This window comes from Schistocerca cancellata, chromosome 5, assembly GCF_023864275.1.
Source record: "Schistocerca cancellata isolate TAMUIC-IGC-003103 chromosome 5, iqSchCanc2.1, whole genome shotgun sequence".
Classification (NCBI taxonomy): domain Eukaryota; kingdom Metazoa; phylum Arthropoda; class Insecta; order Orthoptera; family Acrididae; genus Schistocerca; species Schistocerca cancellata.
In genome coordinates, this window is record NC_064630.1 from 571,721,877 (window position 1) to 571,739,107 (window position 17,231).

Sequence of the window (17,231 nt, forward strand, 5' to 3'; positions counted from 1 at the left end):
CCTCTGTGAAATGTGATATGTCCTAGGTATTCCACCAAGGCTGATAAAAAGAGATTTTTTGAGATTGCATTTGTGGCCTGTAGACTGGAGGGTGCCACAAGTTTCCTCTGTGTTCTTCCATCGTGGCCCCTGTCAGCACAGTTTTGTCTAGATAATTTATGCAGCATAGAACATCCTGCAGCAGCTGCTTGAGGAACCTTCGAAAGATCACTGGCACATTGGCCACCCCAAAAACTAACTATTTGAAACAATATAATCCATGTGGCATGTTTACTACCAGGACTTTCAGTGATTCCTCACCCAGGGGTAGTTGTAAGTTAGTTTTGGAGAGATCGACCTTGTTAAATACTGGCCTCCCAAGAGAGCAGAGAAAAGATCACCTGTTTTCAGACAGGTTTAAATTTTGACCTCTGACTGGAAATTGACTGTAACACTAAAGTGTCCACACAGGCACTGTTTTCCCGGTGCCCCCCCCCCCCCCCCCCCCAACGTTGGCCATTCACTTGCACAGACACAGGTTTAATGACATCCAAGGCTGTCAATCTATATAGCTCATTCTTGACAGCATCCAACAGTGCAAGGGGCATGGGTCATACACAGAAGTAGTGTGGGTGAACCAATTTCTTTAATGTGCACCACGAAGTTCTTCTTTTTTCCTCCAGAGAAAATGTCAGGGTATTCCTTACTGAGGGTTTCGAATTGCCAGAATGGCGCTTGTTCTGAGACCAAGTGGCCCAAGTCATGGATGACAAATCTGAAACCAGAAAAAGCATCAAGGCTGAATACATTCTCCATGTCTATGTTGTGAGCCAAAAGGAAGGTGAGGTGCCTTACAACATTTTTGTATTTCAACATGATTGTGAGTTGTCCTTTGTATGGATTTTTTGTTATATGCCACCAAGTGACAAGCTGAAGTTGCTATGCTCCTAACTGGACATACATTGGAAAGTTTAACAAGGGTGCAGAGGCACTAGTGTCAAAACTGTAGCTGAACATGTTTATTGCACACAGTGAACATGACAAACAATTTCTTAGGTGACACCACTGTTTTATTTTCATTTATTTATTTATTGTTCCGTGGGACCACATTAAGGAGAAGTCTCCATGGTCATGGAACGAGTCAATACATGAAATTATAACACGATTGTAGAAACAGATAAAATGAAATATAAGAAACATATTCAGGCGACACGTCATTAGTTTAAATAAAGAAAATCAAGAATGTAACACTGGAATTTGCTTAATTTTTTAGCTCTTCCAGGAGCTCCTCGACAGAATAGAAGGAGTGAGCCATAAGGAAACTCTTCAGTTTGGACTTAAAAGCATTTGGGCTACTGCTAAGATTTTTGAGTTCTTGTGGTAGCTTATTGAAAATGGATGCAGCTGAATACTGCACTCCTTTCTGCACAAGAGTCAAGGAAGTGCATTCCACATGCAGATTTGATTTCTGCCTAGTATTAACTGAGTGAAAGCTGCTAAATCTTGGGAATAAGCTAATATTGCTAACAGCAAACGACATTAAAGAAAATATATACTGTGAGGGCAATGTCAGAATTCCCAGACTATTGAAAAGGGGTCGACAAGAGGTTCTAGAACTTACACTACATATAGCTCGAACAGCCCGTTTTTGAGCCAAAAATACCCTTTTTGAATCAGAAGAATTACCCCAAAAAATAATACCATATGACATAAGCGTATGAAAATATGCGAAGTAGACTACTTTTCGTGTTGAAATGTCACTTATTTCAGATACTGTTCTAATGGTAAATAAAGCGGCATTTAGTTTCTGAACAAGATCCTGAACATGGGCTTTCCACAACAGCTTACTATCTATCCGTACGCCTAGGAACTTGAACTGTTCCATCTCGCTTATAACATGCCCATTCTGTCTGATTAAAATATCAGTTCTCATTGAATTGTGAGTAAGAAACTGTAAAAACTGAGTCTTACTGTGATTTAGCATCAAATTATTTTCCACAAGCCATGAACTTATTTCATGAACTACATTATTTGATAATGTTTCAATATTACACACAAGATCCTTCACTACTAAGCTGGTGTCATCAGCAAACAGAAATATTTTTGAATCACCTGTAATACTAGAAGGCATATCATTTATATAAATAAGAAACGGCAGTGGCCCCAGCACCGATCCTTGGGGAACGCCCCATTTAACAGTGCCCCATTGGGACTGAACATCATTACCACTCTCAATATTGCGGAGAATTTCCTTCTGCTTTCTGTTCTTAAAGTAAGAGGCGAACCAATTGTAAGCTACTCCCCTTATTCCATAATGTTCCAACTTCTGCAGTAATATTTTGTGGTCAATACAGTCAAAAGCCTTCGTTAAATCAAAGAAAACACCTAACATTCGCAACCTTTTATTTAATCCGTCCAAAACCTCACAGAGAAAAGAGACTATAGCATTTTCAGTTGTTAAGCCATTTCTAAAATCAAACTGTACATTTGACAGCAAATTATGTGAATTTAAATGCTGCAGTAACCTTGTATATACAACCCTCTCGATAACTTTATCAAACACCGATGGCATAGAAATAGGTCTATAATTATCAACATTATCCCTGTCTCCCTTTTTATAAAGTGGCTTCACTACCGAGTACTTTAATCGGTCAGGAAACTGACCACTCCTAAAGGAAAAGTTACAGATATGGCTAAGTACTGGGCTAACATACATGGAACAATACTTCAGTATTCTGCTAGATACCCTGTCATATCCATGAGAGTTCTTGGTCTTTAGTGATTTAATTATTAACTCAATCTCCCTCTTGTCAGTATCATGGAGGTGCATTTCAGGTAACAGTCTTGGAACACTTTTTTCTACGAGCGCTATATGATTCCCTGTTGGGACTAGGTTTCTATTTAGTTCACCTGCTATATTCAGAAAGTGATTATTAAATACTGTAAATATATGCGACTTATCAGTAACACGGACATTCCCACTACGCACTGATTCTATATCCTCGACCTGTCTCTGCAGACCAGCAACTTCCTTTACGACTGACCATATGGTTTTAATTTTATCCTGAGACTTAGCTATTCTATCTGCATACCACATACTTTTTGCCTTCCTAATAACTTTTTTAAGCACCTTACAATACTGTTTGTAATGGGCTACTGCATTTAGATTGTGACTGTTTCTAACGTTTTGATATAATTGCCACTTTGTTCTACAAGATATTCTCATCCCTCTAGTCAGCCACCCAGGCTGCCTGTTTGTGCTAGTACCCTGTTTTAAACGTTCTAACGGAAAGCAACTTTCAAAGAGCATGAGAAAATTCTTGAGAAAAGCATTATATTTATCGTCTACTGTATCAGCGCTATAAACATCTTGCCACTCTTGTTCCTTTATAAGGTTTACAAAGGTCTCTACAGCCACTGGATCAGCTTTCTTGAACAGCTGATGACTATATTTAACACGTGTTGCAGCATAAAAATCTTTTAAAGTTAAAATTTGCGCATCATGATCTGAAAGGCCATTCACCTTTTTGCCAACAGAATGCCCTTCTAGTAATGAGGAATGAACAACAATGTTGTCTATGGTTGTTCTACTGTTCCTTTGCACTCTCGTTGGAAAGAATACGGTTTGCATAAGATTATATGAATTAAGGAGGTCTACCAGCATCCTTTTCCTTGCACAGTCACTTATACAATTTATATTGAAGTCACCACATATAACGAAATTTTTGTATTTCCTATAAAGTGAACCAAGAACCTCCTCTAGCTTTAGCAAAAACGTTGTGAAATCGGAGTCTGGGGATCTGTAAATAACAACAGTAAGAAGTTTAGCTCCACTAAATTTAACCACACCTGCACAACATTCAAACACCTTTTCAGTGCAGTACTTTGAAACATCAATTGACTCAAATGGGATACCGTTTTTCACATACATGGCTACTCCCCCACACCGTAAAGAGCTCCTAGAAAAGCTGCCAGCCAACCTGTATCCTGGTAAAGGAAGCCTCTGAATTATCTCCTTATTTAAGAAGTGTTCAGATATACCAATAATTTCGGAGTCAACATCTATAAGTAATTCACTAACTTTATCTCTAATGCCTTGTATGTTTTGATGAAATATACTAATTCCCTCATTAATCGGATACCTAAGCTTTGTCGAAAGTGGTTTCTTTGTTAGAGAGACTTCCCTTAAGCAGGAATACCTGTCAGCTGACTTCAATCTAAAAAAGGTACAGCTCTAACACCCACAACTACCGGAATTTTCCCATGAGTGATCCCACCACCCCCACCTACGCTGTCACCTATAAGCTTTGCCAACCTCCCCTTTCCATACCTGTTGAGGTGCAGGCCATGTCTAGTGAAACCCGTCCTGCTGATAGACTCCATCGACACCACTGAAATGTGACTCATGCCTTCTGTCATTGGCGCACCCCCAAGTCTCATGTTATTACGCCTGACGGCTGTATTAAGATGAGGCCGATCGTGACGCTGAAACAGTTCCACGAAATGCACATTCGTGTTGCCAGTCTGAGTGGCTATCTTTTCCAGGTCACCATCTATGTCATACTCCCCATCCCTATCAATACTATTACCAGCCCCACCCACAATCACTACCCCTCTTTTGTAAAATCCCTACATAACCCCCCCCCCCTTTATGTTAAAAGTCACCTGAGCCAATCCTGCATTAGGCTTCACAATGCTGGTGACCTGGTACTCACTCCCCAAAACTTCCTGCAACTGCTGGCCTACACCTCTACCACGAGAACTACCTAACAGCAGAGCCTTCTTCTTTCTCTTAGACTTTGCAACTGTCCTAGCCACCGCAACTGCTGAGGTCTGCTGCATACTTCCTACAGCTACTAGAGATTCCTCTCCACTAGACTCTGACAGTTGGTCAAATCTATTACAAACACCAATAGTAAAACTATCTGAAAATCTCCTTCTCCTAGCAGATCTCTTGCCAACAGCCAGCTCCCATTCCCCAACCCCCTTCTCCCTCCTCATCCTATCTAGCTCCTCCTGTGCGTTTTTCAACTGCACCTGAAGGGCACAGATCTTACGCTCCTGCTCCTCTATCAACTTACTCTTGCTACATAACCTGCAGTTCCAGGAGAGGATCTCACCAGAATGCCCACTGGCTTCCCCACTGCATTCCCCCCAGTGAAAATACTTCGAACAAGTCTCACACTGCAATCCACTACCCACGAACCTACGGCAAAGCCCACACTTCTCACTCATGGTAAAATTTTACAGTTATTGAAACAAGAAAACAACTTTATCTAAGTTCTGCTATTACAATAAGAAGATGTTAAAAACTGACTACAATAATCACAAACTTGCTCCACAAGGAAAGTAACTACTATTATGACAGTATTAATCAACAACAAATGAGAATATAACAAAATACTAACACAGAAAGAAAATCAAACGTCTAATGACAGTAACGAAACTGAAAGCAGTTCGCAAAAATTTCTTCTGAAGTTATTTCACCGGAAAACACCAAGAACACTGGCTGAAGACTACTAAAGTTTATAAATAAACTACTATACACAAACAATTAATTAGTACTTAGCTTTCGATGCGCCGCTACAGCTGCAACTGGTCAGCGCGGAATGTAAACACGGGTAAGAGGTTAAGTTGCTCGATACGAAACACTCACAAATATCGGGTCACAACACAAGAAAGGCAAAGGTGAATGAAGAAACCACTAATAAGTCACTTATATAGTAAATATTAACACAAAAAACCGTTAAAATATATATCTGCAACCTAAAAATAGATGAAAACTTAGAGAGCGATCTCACACGCAGTCACGCGCGTATGACGTCACACCGAAGACTGTTGTGTGAGACACTGACGAAATCACATTAATGTTCATTAGATCCTGCCAAGGTGGGTGTTTTCTGTCCAGAGCACGGCAAAAAGATGCGAGATGTCCTTCCTTCTGGCATGCCTTAGGCTTTACCCACCTGTTGGCGCAGTCTTCTCTCACATATGTTCGAAAATAGTCCAGGCATGATGGAGATGAGGGTCAGTCAGCGGTCCGAGACTTCTTTAATTGTTTATGAGACAGAAATAGAGTGCAGCAGTGTTTGCACACTATCATTGCTGCATTTGCTGTACCAGCAAAATTGAATCTCTCTCCCAGTTCTGACACAATGGCCACTACCCCATCCCAAAATTTTAATGAACAGTCCATGGCTTGGAAAACTTTGAAGGATTGGGTTAATTTTAAAACATCCTCCGATGTAGGATCCTCAAATTGTAGAGCTTTTTGATGTACCTCCTTATCCAGTCACTTAAATGATCACATCTCTAATCATCAACTCTGCATCTACAGTAATTCCATATTAACTGAAATCATGAAACAACATTCTCTACTGTGTCTTTGCAGTTCAGCCACCCATGCACAGGCTGACTGATTTGGCTCTTTACAGCACTGATAAAATTTGACACAAGATGCATTGACATGACAGTGTTGGTGAAAGCAGGTATTTAATAGATCATACATTTTATCAAATGGCAAGTGTGCCAGTTTTGTGAGAGGTGTCAATTTGCACAAAAGCTAGTATGTACTGGGTGAGATCTACGACAGTGATTTTATCATGGCTGGATCCATCATCTGGAAAGCGGTCAAGTGCTGCTGGAGGCACTTCTTACGTGCTTCCCCCTCTTCTGCTGTCTCATAAGGTGGGAATGGTGGCAGATTTGTAGCCCATGGCTGGGAGAGTATACCAGACAACAAGGCTTCCTGGTGTATCTGTCCCTCTAAATGCTGCTGAAGAAACTGCTGTAGCACGGCTTCCATCGACACAACCTTGTCGCACAGGGTCCATGGTTGTGTAACAGACATAGAAGATGCACAGGATCATTGCCAGTTACGTTGTGTGAGCCTAGATGTGTCAACATGAACTGTTGCAAACCAGTTATTAGCAGTGGGACTATGGGCACGCACACCTCTAGCCCATCTTCCACTCATGCCACAGCATCGACGTGCACAGCTTGACTAGTGCCGTCAGAAGATCATTTGGTAGATGAAGTGGCATGCCATTTGTCTTCAGCAATGAAAGCAGATTCTGCCTGCATGCAATTGATGGTCATTTGCACTTACAGTGCAGGCCAAATGAGTGCTGTCTCACAGAGTGCATTTGTCCAGTACACCATGGCTCCACCCCTGGCCTTATTGTCTGGGGTGACATAAGCTACAACTGTCATTCACCTTTGGTGTTTCTGGAGGGAATACTAACCAGCACTCAGTATGTGCAGTATGGTGTTAAACCCATTCTTTTGCCATTCTTGTAACAGGAAGGTTATGTGTGGTTCCAACAGCTTAATGCTCATCCACACAGTCTGTGAATCATAACGTGCTCTGGGAGATGTGCAGCAACTTCCCTGCCACCAGGATCTCCAGACTTGTCTCCAATCGAGCATGTGGGGGATATGATGGGACAAGAAGTGGTTCATGTGACTAATCGACCTACAACTCTTAAAGAACTGCATGAACCGGTGGAGCAGGTGTGGCATAATGTATCCTAGGATAGCATTCTCTGTCTGTATGATCAACTGGATGCCAGAGTCAGCATCTGTGTTGCCATCTGAGGAGGCTACAGCGCATACTACCACGGGTGTTTCAACATAGGTCGATACCTGGTACCACAGAACCACTTGTGCTATTGATCTGTAAATGTAATCTTTACATGTACTCTATATGCACTGTACCAAGCTGTAGCAACAATAAACCTTGAGCGGTTTGGAGAGCTCTAGAAGCATATACTAATTCTTTTTTTGGCAGTGTTGTTTACAACGGATACAATGTATGGTGTAGCCTTGTGGTGAGACAGGTACTGCATAATTTTAGCTAGCACAGTAAATAGCACACTGAGGAAAAGCAGACTGTGGGCAATTGCCAGGCAGTGATTGCATACGTAGATGGCATGTCACAGGTAGAGCTAGGAGTTACCTGCTCAGCCACCATTGGAGGTTGCTTTGGTGTGGTGTGGAGTGACTGTTTTATTGTATGTGCAAGTTGTGCAACAATGCCAACGTCGGAGACGTTGGCTGGTGCCCGACTTCTAGGCGCTGGGTTACCACATATTCTGTTGCCCTCTGCAGCCTCACACCACTGATCACTGCTGATTGTCCTGCCTATTAGCGGCAGTTTCCCACCTTGAGGGCATGAGGGTACCCTGAAACTATTTATGCTCCTCTGACCTTTTTGGCAAAACCACTGGCAGAACGAAGGACTCTTTATGCTGAAAATATGATTTTTATTCAAAATTGAAACAGTGGCTGGGATTGAAGCTGAAATACAGGCAGTTTTGACTAGCGATCAAGAATAATATCACTAGATCAAGATGTATAAAATTACAAGAGACAGAATGTCTGGCAAGTACTCACAGTCAGGAGAGGAAATTCCAGAACTGCTGTTAGATGCATTTAAAAATGAAAAAGCTAGCCCTCACTTTTCCATCTTCGGGAATGAAAAAAGGAAAGATTTAGACAGGAGGGATAGGTCACATACTCAAATTCCAGGATGAGGGAGATCCAGGACAAGGGAAAACAGTAATTTTATGATTTTCTGAACTGAATTTTCCTTTTTACACAAGTAAGATGTTCATCAGAAAGACAATTTGTGGAAGTTGTGATGGGGACTTCTTTAAATGGCAATTGAGTTCCTTAAGGGAATAAGTCAGTGATCATTCTCATGAATAATATATGGATGTATCCTCTCTCGAAAGCAAAAATCACACAATACCACTATCACTTAAACATTAATGGACAATTTTAATTGAAAACTACATACTAAAGATTTCTTTATAATAAATTTAAGAGGTATTTCATTTTATTGTACAGCAGATTGTGGCTGCTACAAGATATGCTCGAGCAAAAAAGGGGTGAGGGTGAGGCCAAATTGGGGCAAACATCCAGCCTAAGGGCAATATAGTCATCTGAATGTCTGATGTCATCAAACACAGTAGACATATTCTCATCACTGAAGTGGACAGCCAACAGTTGGAGTGGTTGACATTTGCATAGCAACACACAATTTTGAGTAGTAACTGCCCTCCATTACCAGTATTTTACTAATACTGAGAATAAACTGACACATCAGTTTGGGAGGGGGGAAAAAATCTATTTTTTTCTGGATAATTGCAGACTGTGTACAGAGAAGTGTATAGGGAACAGTTGAAAATGGTTCAAATGGCTCTGAGCACTAAGGGACTTAACATCTGAGGTCATCAGTCCCCTAGAACTTGGAACTACTTAAACCTAACTAACCTAAGGACATCACACACATCCATGCCCGAGGCAGGATTCGAACCTGCGACCATAGCAGTCGCGCGGTTCCGGACTAAAGTGCTTAGAACCGCTCGGCCACCGCGGCCGGCTGAACAGTTGAAGAGAGGGTTAGAAGTCTTTCTTACGTCATTCTTACAATGTCCAGTAAATTATTTACAGGAACTTTAATGACAGTCTGATTTCACAGTGTCCATTTAAAAAACATCTTCCATAAACTATTCCATAGTATTGTCTTACAGTATACTCTTAATGGAAACATATTTTATGGTTATGTGCCAAATGGTCAAAAGGAATTACATTCATTTCTTTGAAAGTGATTTTGAAGATAGCAATGATGGTCAAATTCTGATACATACAAGGAGACCTGAAGTACTGTAGACAAGAACAAACTATTATGAAACTGAAGAAAATAAATAATTCCTTAAGCAATTCCACATAACAAAACCAACAGCTTACTAACACCTTGGTCTTATATGTGATCAAATTTAGCAGAAAACACAAAAGTAATTTTTTTGTATCATTACAGTTTTAATTGTTCTTTTTGGATTTTCCGACAATGGTAAGTAGCAGTCGGAGGAAACAGATTGCAGATGTCAGGCAGTTAGCTTGGACCTTGGTCAACATAAAGTCATTCAAACATTAGTCTATTTGTGTCTGCATCATAAAGTTGTTCTTGACTGAAAATGTCAGTTTACAAGCCTAATTCTTGTCATTTGCAGGAGGTCTTACTCTTTTGTTTCAATGTGAAGAAAACAGAGGCAGAGTCTCATCACGTGCTCTCAAGTACATATGGTAAGGACGCTATCAGTGAAAGAACGTGTTGTGAGTGGTTTCAATGCTTCAAGAAGGTGATTTTAACATCGTAGACTGGCATAGTGGTGGAAGAGAGAGTGTTTTCGAAGATGCAGAATTACAGACATTGCTGAGTGAAGACTCACATCAAACTCAAGAAGAATTGGCATGATTAGTGGGAGTGACACAGCAAGCCATTTCAAAACATCTCAAGGCTACGGGTATGATTCAGAAAGAAGGAACTTGGGTCCCGTGTGAGCCAAAACCAAGACACATTGAACGGTGTTTGTGAACAGTTGCTTCAGAGGCAAAAACAGAAGGGATTTACGCATCGCATTGTGACTGGGGATGAAAAATGGGTTCATTAGAATAACCATAAATGCAAAAAATCATGGGGATATCCCGGCCATGCTTCCACATTGAAGGCCAAATTGATTATTCAAGGCGCCAAGATTATGCTCTGTGTTTGGTGACCAGCTTGGCATCGTGTATTGTGTGTTAAAACCAAGTGAAACAATCACAGGTGCTCGTTATAGAATGTGATTAATGCGATTAAGCAGAGCATTAAACGACAAACGGCTGCAATACAGCGAGAGGCACGATAAAAAGATTTTGCAGAACAACAACGCTCGAACCCACTTTGCAAAAAGAGGTAAAAACGTACTTGGAAACATTAAAATGGGAATGTCCTACCCCAACCGCCATATTCTCCAGACATTGCTCCCTCTGACTATCACCTGTTTAGGTCAATGGCTGACCAACACTTCTGGTCTCATGAAGAAGTAACAAATTGGATCAATTCGTGGATCGCTTCAAAAGATGAACAACTATTTTGATGCGGGATTCGTACACTGCCTGGAAGATGGGAGAAAGTAGTGGCCTTCGATGGAAAATACTTTGAATGATACATGTGTAACCTACTTGTTTCATTAAAGCCTCAAATGTTGGGGAAAAAATGGCAGAAACAAAGTTTCTTAAAAATGTTAGTGAATACTTGATGAATCTAAGATTGTGAATTACATTTCCATTTCAGGAATAATGCTGTATCACTGATCATTCAACTACTTCTAATCTTACAATTTTACACTCTAGGAAGAATACTAATTGCACTTGTTGATTTCATAGGAGTTTGCACAGAAATTGTTTCTCAAATAGTAAGAACATTATGCACGGCTATTGCAAGATTGGCAAAAGAGTACATAAAACTTCCAGTAAGTGAATATGAAATTGAAAATACTAAATTACACTTCTTTTGTATTACAAAATTTCGTAAACTTTTGGGTGCATTTCATTCAACCCATGTAAGAATTCAGTTATCTAGAGACCACCATATGGAAGTATACAAGTACTATTAAATTAAGTTAGTTTCATGTTCCATGGATCATTTTGTCTGTTTGTTTTCAAATTTTGCTTGCTATCTGTCAGTTGTCCTTGGGCAACTGATCAAAACTTTTAGTTGCAACATTGTGCACCCCTTCCTGTGCAAAAGACAACCTTAATGTTTCCAGAATGAGATTTTCACTCTGCAGCGCAGTGTGCGCTGGTATGAAACTTCCTGGCAGATTAAAACTTTGTGCCGGATCGAGACTCGAACTCGAGAGCTTTTCCTTTCATAGGCAAGTGCTCTACCAACCCATTAATTCAGTTTTTTTTATTACAGAGGGCAGCTAATCCTGATCACACACATCTTTACTCCGAGATCTATATTTGACGTATGTGATAGATGCCCTACAGTCTCATGAAATGGAATCAACAAACATGGGGCAAAGAAGTTATTACTGTGGTTCTCAATGACTGCCAATGTATTACAGAGATATCAATAATAGACTAAACCTTTCCTTTAGTTATTACAGCTATGGATACATGGAGGGCAGCAGGTATTATGGGAGAGTAACCTTGAAAGAACACCAAGTTACTGAGGTGAATTGAAAATGACATGTCACTTTTGTCATAGAACTTTAAATTCCTGCTATAAACTTCAGGAAAGATATAATTTCTTACTAATGAAACAATACTGACACACCTGTTTCTTTGCCTATGCAGTAATTCATTTCTAGAGAAGCTTTAAAGTGAAAACTTCAATTTTCAGAATAACCATATTTACTTTGTATCGAGGGTGGCAAAACACAGAGCAGCAAAGTCGTCACACCCAGTACTCCAGGAATATTCAGAAGAGGTGAGCCAGACTGTGCAGCTAAACAAGCACACATTTAGTGGCCAGACGGCAGTATCTCAGTGCAGGTAGCAGTATAAGGGGACAACAAAGACACATTCACCACAGAATGCAGTGAGAGCATCTGTAGCAGTCAAAGGGTTAAAACAGACATTTCCAAAAATAAGTGAAGCAAAAATTAAACCACATGGGATCAATTATTATCGGTTTTCATGTTAAGCTTTTTGCAATTAATTAGAGAGTATTTTGCACCAGACATGTTTTGCTTTTATTTACAAAGCATTTCCTGGGGTCATTCTGGGGGGGGGGGGGGTTGTGTGTGTGTGTGTGTGTGGGGGGGGGGGGGCACATTTTTGCTTTTAATTATTTGTGGTTCCACAAATACAATCACGAATGCATGATCAATAGTGTGAGGAACTACTGAATCCACTTGAAAAGCAGTTTTGTAAACATTCCAAAAAAGTTACAGTTTTTGGGGGGGCGGGGCAGGATTAAAAGTTGGTAAATTGCTGTGATGTTGTCAACGATCTTACAAAACTCTGGGTTGTGGTTTGTTCTTATAGGTATAGTTACTGCACTTACACCTAGATTTCTTCCTAGAAAATTTTGGCTTAGTGAGCGATGAGCATGGGGATTTCACCTTAAGAAAAGAAATATCACAACAAATGTAATCCTAATAAGGTGGCTGATTGCTGTTTGACAATCAAGAGGGATCCTCCACAGGTGAAATATAGCCAAAATTAGTCATTTGTTATTTTCTAAGTGAGTCAGAATATTTGGATATTGTGTTGGTAAGAATATAGAAAATATTGGCTGTTCCTCAAAAACCTGGCGTGGTGGGGGAAAGTCAGTATATTATTTGAATTCAAGAGAAAAATAGTATCAGAATCTCATATTGTTATTTCTAAAACAAAAAATTTCTTCTTTGTTCCTTGGTGTTATGCTTCTTTCTGAAGAAAGAGGTGTAGTATTATGTAACTCATTTTGTTAGGAAAGTGACAAGTTTTTTCTTATTCCAAAACAGTGTCTTCTTCCAGTATTGGCTCCATCTTGAGGGCATGTCTCAGACACTTGCGAAAGTAAGATAGCAAAATTGGAGTAAGAAGCTAGCAGGTGAAGGGGGGGAAAAAATGAAACAGCAAGGGAGGGGCAGAGCGTATCACCAACAGAAGATAAGTAGTGCAACATTGGCTGAAAAGGAAATGCAATACGAAAGAGATGCAAAAAGGAAACCTTGTCAGCAAGAGCGAGAAAAACTTAAAAACTTGCAACAAGACAAATGTTCATAAAATCTCTCTTCAAGGATTGGGAAAAGCAGACTGTACATCTAAGAAAGCACTGCCAAAGTCACCCAATAAACACACAGTGGTACTACACCAAATTTACTGCAAATTGTCACAAAAAAGGGAGGAGGGTTGGGGGAGAGAGGGAGAGAGACAGAGAGACAGACAGAGAGAGAGAGAGAGAGAGAGAGAGAGAGAGAGAGAGCTGTTGGTGAAACATCAAGCAAGGAGATAAACAGTCAAGACTGTATGTGATATCTGCGATGTGATTAATGCTTTATATGTCTTTGATGATATTAGCATGCCTTCTCCCAGCACGAATAAATGTCAAATCCATAACAGTTTGTTAAAACAAAGTTAATCCAGGAAAGTTACCTCAACATGTTCATAGAAGGAACTTACAAATTATTTATGCGGACATATCCACATATAAATGTAGGCCTTAGGAAAATCTGGTCTTATCAACCCCCTCAAGTACTTATACAACATAGAAATATCATGCATGTGCATATAACATGAGAATGTGCAGTGACTTGTGAATAAACTTTCTCACAACATATCAGCATTTCCTTAAAATGCCATGCAATGGTTGCTGAAACAGTTTCCATGACGCGCTGGCAGGTCGATAGACACACAAATAAACACAAACATACACACAAAACTCTAGCTTTCGCAACCAACGGTTGCCTCGTCAAGAAAGAGGGAAGGGGAAGGAAAGACAAAAGGATTGGGTTTTAAGGGAGAGGGTAAGGAGTCATTCCAATCCCGGGAGCGGAAAGACTTACCTTAGGGGGAAAAAAAGGACAGGTTTACACTCGCACACACACACATATCCATCCAAAATGTCTGCTTGTGTCTGTGTATGTGTGGATGGATATGTGTGTGTGTGCGCAAGTGTATACCTGTCCTTTTTTCCCCCTAAGGTAAGTCTTTCCGCTCCCAGGATTGGAATGACTCCTTACCCTCTCCCTTAAAACCCAATCCTTTTGTCTTTCCTTCTCCTTCCCTCTTTCCTGATGAGGCAACCGTTGGTTGCGAAAGCTAGAGTTTTGTGTGTATGTTTGTGTTTATTTGTGTGTCTATCGACCTGCCAGCGCTTTTGTTTGGTAAGTCTCATCATCTTTCTTTTTAAATATATTTTTCCCACGTGGAATGTTTCCCTCTATTATATTCATATATATACACTCCTGGAAATTGAAATAAGAACACCGTGAATTCATTGTCCCAGGAAGGGGAAACTTTATTGACACATTCCTGGGGTCAGATACATCACATGATCACACTGACAGAACCACAGGCACATAGACACAGGCAACAGAGCATGCACAATGTCGGCACTAGTACAGTGTATATCCACCTTTCACAGCAATGCAGGCTGCTATTCTCCCATGGAGACGATCGTAGAGATGCTGGATGTAGTCCTGTGGAACGGCTTGCCATGCCATTTCCACCTGGCGCCTCAGTTGGACCAGCGTTCGTGCTGGACGTGCAGACCGCGTGGGACGACGCTTCATCCAGTCCCAAACATGCTCAATGGGGGACAGATCCGGAGATCTTGCTGGCCAGGATAGTTGACTTACACCTTCTAGAGCACGTTGGGTGGCACAGGATACATGCAGACGTGCATTGTCCTGTTGGAACAGCAAGTTCCCTTGCCGGTCTAGGAATGGTAGAATGATGGGTTCGATGACGGTTTGGATGTACCGTGCACTATTCAGTGTCCCCTCGACGATCACCAGTGGTGTACGGCCAGTGTAGGAGATCGCTCCCCACACCATGGTGCCGGGTGTTGGCCCTGTGTGCCTCGGTCGTATGCAGTCCTGATTGTGGCGCTCACCTGCACGGCGCCAAACATGCATACGACCATCACTGGCACCAAGGCAGAAGCGACTCTCATCGCTGAAGACGACACGTCTCCATTCGTCCCTCCATTCACGCCTGTCGCGACACCACTGGAGGCGGGCTGCACGATGTTGGGGCGTGAGTGGAAGACGGCCTAACGGTGTGCGGGACCGTAGCCCAGCTTCATGGAGACGGTTGCGAATGGTCCTCGCCGATACCCCAGGAGCAACAGTGTCCCTAATTTGCTGGGAAGTGGCGGTGCGGTCCCCTACGGCACTGCGTAGGATCCTACGGTCTTGGCGTGCATCCGTGCGTCGCTGCGGTCCGGTCCCAGGTAGACGGGCACGTGCACCTTCCGCCGACCACTGGCGACAACATCGATGTACTGTGGAGACATGTTGAGCAATTCGGCGGTACGTCCACCCGGCCTCCCGCATGCCCACTATAAGCCCTCGCTCAAAGTCCGTCAACTGCACATACGGTTCACGTCCACGCTGTCGCGGCATGCTACCAGTGTTAAAGACTGCGATGGAGCTCCGTATGCCACGGCAAACTGGCTGACACTGACGGCGGCGGTGCACAAATGCTGCGCAGCTAGCGCCATTCGACGGCCAACACCGCGGTTCCTGGTGTGTCCGCTGTGCCGTGCGTGTGATCATTGCTTGTACAGCCCTCTCGCAGTGTCCGGAGCAAGTATGGTGGGTCTGACACACCGGTGTCAATGTGTTCTTTTTTCCATTTCCAGGAGTGTGTGTGTGTATATATATATATATATATATATGATCTAGTAGAAAGCGTCTGATGCTCTTTAAGGCTATTTGCAGATTATGCAGTTGTTTATATCAAATTAGCAACACCAGAAGATAGTAAAAATTTGCAGAACGACCTGCAGAGAATTGATGAATGGTGCCTGGCAGTTGACCCTGAACGTAAATAAATGTAACATACTGCGCATACATAGGAAAAGAAATCCACTACTGTACAGCTACACTATTGATGACAAACAGCTGGAGACAGCATCTGCCGTAAAATATCTAGGCGTAACTATCCAGAGCGACTTCAAGTGGAATGACTATATGAAACAGATAATGGAAGAAGCAGACACCAAACTCAGATTCATCGAAAGAATCTTAAGGAAATGTAACTTATCTACGAAAGTAGTGGCTTATAAGGCACTTGTTCGGCCGATTCTTAAGTACTGTTCATCTATCTAGGATCGCTATCAGGTAGGACTGATACAAGAGATAGAGAAGATCCAACGAAGAGCAGTGCAATTTGTCACAGGACCGTTTAACTGGTGAGAGAGTGTTATGGAGATGCTAAACAAACTCCACTGGCAGACATTACAAGAGAGGTGTTGTGCATTACGGAGAGATTTACTATTGAAATTTCGGGACAGTACCTTTCAGGAGGAGTTAGACTACATATTACTTCTCCCCCACATACATCTTGCGTATTGACCACAAGGAGAAAATTCAAGAAATCAGAGCCAATACAGAGGCTTACCAACAATCATTCTTCCCACGCACTATTCGCGAGTGGAGCAGTGTTGGAGGGATCAGATAGTGGTACCGAAAGTACCCTCCGCTACGCACCATTAGGTGGCTTGTGGTGCATGACGTAGATGTAGATGAAAAAAAATATACTGACAGATTATTTTTTTAAGTTGATGTTGCTGAAGACATTATCTTCTTCCAGTGTGTCAGTGGAAAAATGCTGTAACGAAGATGGCTCAATTCATAATCACTGCAGCAGCATATGCCCTCTTAAAAAAGTTGTTGAAAGATTTATCTCTACACAACTACAACAGTGTTAAACAACACAGAGAACTTCGCGTACCTAAGACAAATTTGAAGTATAGTGAA